Genomic DNA, 4,655 nt, shown 5'->3' on the forward strand with positions numbered 1-4,655 from the left:
TCCTAGTTCTTATGTTCCATAGATGAGAGAAATCATATGATAATTGTCTTTCTCTGCTTGACTTATTTCACTTAGCATTATCTCCTCCAGTGCCGTCCATGTTGCAGCAAATGTTGAGAATTCGTTCTTTCTGATAGCTGAGTAATATTCCATTGTATATATGGACCACAGCTTCTTAATCCAGTCATCTGTTGAAGGGCATCTCGGCTCCTTCCATGATTTGGCTATTGTGGACAATGCAGCTATGAACATTGGGGTGCATATGGCCCTTCTCTTTACTACGTCTGTATCTTTGGGGTAAACACCCAGTAGTGCAATGGCTGGGTCATAGGGTAGTTCAATTTTTAACTTTTTAAGGGACCTCCACACCGTTTTCCAGAGTGGTTGTACCAACTTGCATTCCCACCAACAATGTAGGAGGGATCCCCTTTCTCCACGGCCTCTCCAGCAATTGTTGTTTCTTGCCTTGTCTATTTTTGCCATTCTAACTGGCATAAGGTGCTATCTTAGTGTGGTTTTGATTTGAATTTCCCTGATGGCTAATGATTTTGAACATTTTTTCATGTGTCTGTTAGCCATTTGTATGTCTTCATTGGAAAAGTGTCTGTTCATATCTTCTGCCCATTTTATGATTTGTTTATTTGTTTCTCGTGTATTGAGTTTGAGAAGTTCTTTGTAGATCTTGGATACCAGTCCTTTATCTGTGGTGTCCTTTGCAAATATATTCTCCCNTGTAGTATCATTTGCAAATATCTTCTCGCATTCCGTGGGCTGCCTCTTCATTTTTTTGACTGTTTCCTTGGCTGTGCAGAAGCTTTTTATCTTGATGAAGTCCCATAAGTTCATTTTATCTTTTATTTCTCTTGCCTTTGGAGATGTGTCGTGAAAAAGGTTGCTCTGGCCGATGTCATAGAAGTTGTTGCCTATGTTCTCCTCTAGAATTTTGATGGATTCCTGTCTCACATTGAGGTCTTTCATCCATTTGGAGTTTATTTTTGTGTATGGTGTGAGAGAGTGGTCAAGTTTCATTCTTTTGCATGTAGCTGTCCAATTTTCCCAGCACCATTTATTGAAGAGACTGTCTTTTTTCCACTGGATGTTTTTCCTGCTTTGTCAAAAATTAGTTGCCCAAAGAGCCGAGGGTCCATTTCTGGGTTCTCTATTCTGTTCCACTGGTCTATGTGTCTGTTTTTGCGCCAGTACCATGCTGTCTTTTATTCTGCTTTTTATACTTAACATTATATCATACTTTTCCCTATTGGCATATAATTTTCATAAGTTATCTTTAGTTGCAACTTAGTACTTCATTGAGTCAATACAGAATAATTCAATATTTCTCTACAATTGGCTATGAAGGGCCTTTTTTTTTTGAAATCATGTTTGGAGCTGCAGAAAACATGAGCAAGATATACATTTCCTCTTCTCATTATTCAAAATGTGGCTTTACACTTCAAGCATTGTCAAAGTAGGAAGTAATGACATCAAGCCAGGAAATTAATTTTACACTTTGACAAGAGAATAGTCAAAGATTCAATACATAGAAATGGTAGTTTCAGATTGATTTAGCATGAATTCATTCACAGATCTGATATGTTTTAAATTCTTGGTGCAAAATCTAAAACATTGATGGGGAAGGTTGAAATTGGAAATCTTCCTAAGTCTAAAATTCTTTTTTTTTATTTTTATTTATTTAAGTAATCGCTATACCCAACGTGGGGCTCAAACTCATAACCCTGAGATCAAGAGCTGTGTGCTCTTCTTAAAGGGGTTTCTTTTAATTTTAATTCAATATTTGATTATATGTTCTGAACTAAAGAGGACCAAGCAATATAAAGTGAATATGGTAGGATCATATGGCGGCAAAATCAAAATCAAAGCTAACTTAAGATTTTCCTCTGGAATCATGTTTGCCCTTTACTCACCTCTCCCCTTACTGTAAGAAAACTACTCTTACCTTGTATGCATTCTGCTGCAAGAAAGAACAAAAATTTTAAAGTAAGACACAAACTAATCATTGGGAAATCATTCATTCATTCATCCAAAAATATCTATTGATCTCAGCCTACTGGTGAGCAAAAATAAGCAGAGATCTCTCCTCTTAGAGTTTACTATCTGGTTGGAGAAAGAGACATTAGCAAAATATCCACCAGGCACCTAGTATGGGTAAGGCATAGTGTTAAGTACAGACGGTTATACCTAAAGATAAGAGAAGCTCCCAGTCTTCAAAAATTTTAGAGGTGATTTAGAGGTGATTAAAAAATGTACATATTAAAAGATAAGCAAACTCTCAACAAAGTTAGTAAACAAGATACGTACCTCAACATAATAAAGGCTACATATGACAAATCCACAGCTAAAATCATACTCAACAATGAAAAATGAAAGCTTTCCCTCTAGGATCAGGAATAAGGATGCCCAGTCTAACCACTTTTATTCAACATGGTATTGGAAGTCCTGGTCACAGAAATTAGGCAAGAAAAAGAAATAGTCACCCAAGCTGGAAAGAAAGAAGTAAAACTGTCACTATTTACAGATGACATGATACTAGATATAGAAAACCCTAAAAACTCTACCAAAAGCTAATAAATGAAGTAAGTCACAGGATACAAACTTAACATATAGATATCAGTTGCATTTCTATACACTAATAATGAGCTATCAGAAAGAGAAATTAATGAAAACAATCCCATTTGCAATTGCATGAAAAAGAATAAAATACCTAGGAATAAATTTAACCAAGGAAATAAAAGACTTGCACTATGAAAACTGTAAGACACTGATGAAAGAAATTGAAGTGACACAAATAAGTGAAAAGATACACAATGCTCGTGAACTGGAAGAATTAAGATTGTTAAAATGTCCATACTACCCAAAGTAATCTACAGATTCAATGCAACCCCCATCAAAATACCAAAAGCATTTTTCACAGACCTAGAACAGAGAATCCTAAAATTTGTATGGAGCCACGGAAAAACCCAAAAGAGCCAAAGCAATGTTGAGAAAGAAAAAACCAGAGGTTGTCACACTCCTTGATTTCAGACATTACTACAAAGCTATAGTAATCAAAACAGTATAGTACTGGCACAAAAACATACATAATATTAATGGAATAGAATAGAAAGCCCAGAAATAAACCCACTCTTATATAGGCAATTAATCTATGATAAAGGGGGCAAGAACGTACAATGGGGAAAAGACAGTTTCTTCAATAAATGGAACTGGGTAAACTGGACAGCTAACATGCAAAAGAATGAAACTGGACCACTATCTTACACCATATACAAAAATAAATTCAAAATGGATTAAAGACTTAAATGTAAGACCTAAAACCATAAAACTACTAGAAGAAAACATAGGCAGTAAATTTTGACATCAATCTTAGCAATATTTTTTTGTACCAGTCTCCTCAGGCAAACACAATAAAAGCTTAAATACACAAATGGGTTTATATCAAACTAAAAAGCTTTTGCACAGCAAAGGAAACCAACAATAAAACAGAAAGGTAAACTACTGAATGGGAGAAGATATTTGCAAATCATATATGCAATAAGGGGTTAATATCCAAAATATATAAAGAACTCACACAATTTCACATTTTAAAAAACCCAATTAAAAAATGGGCAGAGGACGTGAATAGACATTTTTCCAAAGAAGACATACAGGTAGACAACAGAAAAGATGCTCAACAACACTAATTATCAGGGAAATGCAAATGGAAACGACATGAGATAACACTTCACACAGGTCAGATTGGCTATTATCAAAAAGACCAAAAAAAAACAAGTATTGGTGAGGGGGAGAAAAGGGAACCCTCGTACACTGTTGGTGGGAATGTAAACTGGTAGAGCCACTATGGAAAACAGTACAGGGTTTCCTCAAAAACAAAAAATAGAACTATGGGGGCACCTAGGTGGCTCAGTCAGTTAAACATCTGCCTCTTGATCTCAGCTCAGGTCTTGACCTCAGGGCCATGAGTTCAAGCCCCACCATGGGCTCCATGCTGGGCATGGAGCCTAATTAAAATAAAATAGTAAAAAAAAAAAAAGAACTATAATACGATCCAGCAATTCTACTTCTTAGAATCCAAAGAAAATAAAAACACCAATTCAAAGAGATATGCAACTCTATGTTCACTGAAGCATTATTTATAATAGCCAAGATATGGAAGCAACCTAAGTATCCAATTATAGATGAATGGAGAAAGATGTGGTGTGTGTGTGTGTGTGTGTGTGTGTGTGTGGTGGAATATTACTCAACCATAAAAAAATAATGAAATCTTGCCATTTGAGATAACATGGACAGACATGGAAGGCATTATGCTACATGCAATAAGTCAGACAAAGAAAGACAAATACCAAATGGTTTCACTTACATGTGAAATCTAAAAGACAAAATGAACGAATAAACAAGACACAAACAGATTCACAGATACAAGAAACAAACTGTTGGCTACCAGAGAGGGGAGGCGTTGCAGGGGGAGGGCGGAGCAAAATCAGTGAAGAAGGTTAAGAGGTACAAACTTTCAGGTATAAAATAAATAAGTCATGGGGATATAATATATAGCACAGGAAATGGAGTATAGTCAATAATGCTGTAATAACTTTATATGGTGACTAATGGTCACTAATTTGAAGTCATTTCATAATGCATAAAAA

Source organism: Ailuropoda melanoleuca, chromosome 16, assembly GCF_002007445.2.
Source record: "Ailuropoda melanoleuca isolate Jingjing chromosome 16, ASM200744v2, whole genome shotgun sequence".
NCBI lineage: Eukaryota > Metazoa > Chordata > Mammalia > Carnivora > Ursidae > Ailuropoda > Ailuropoda melanoleuca.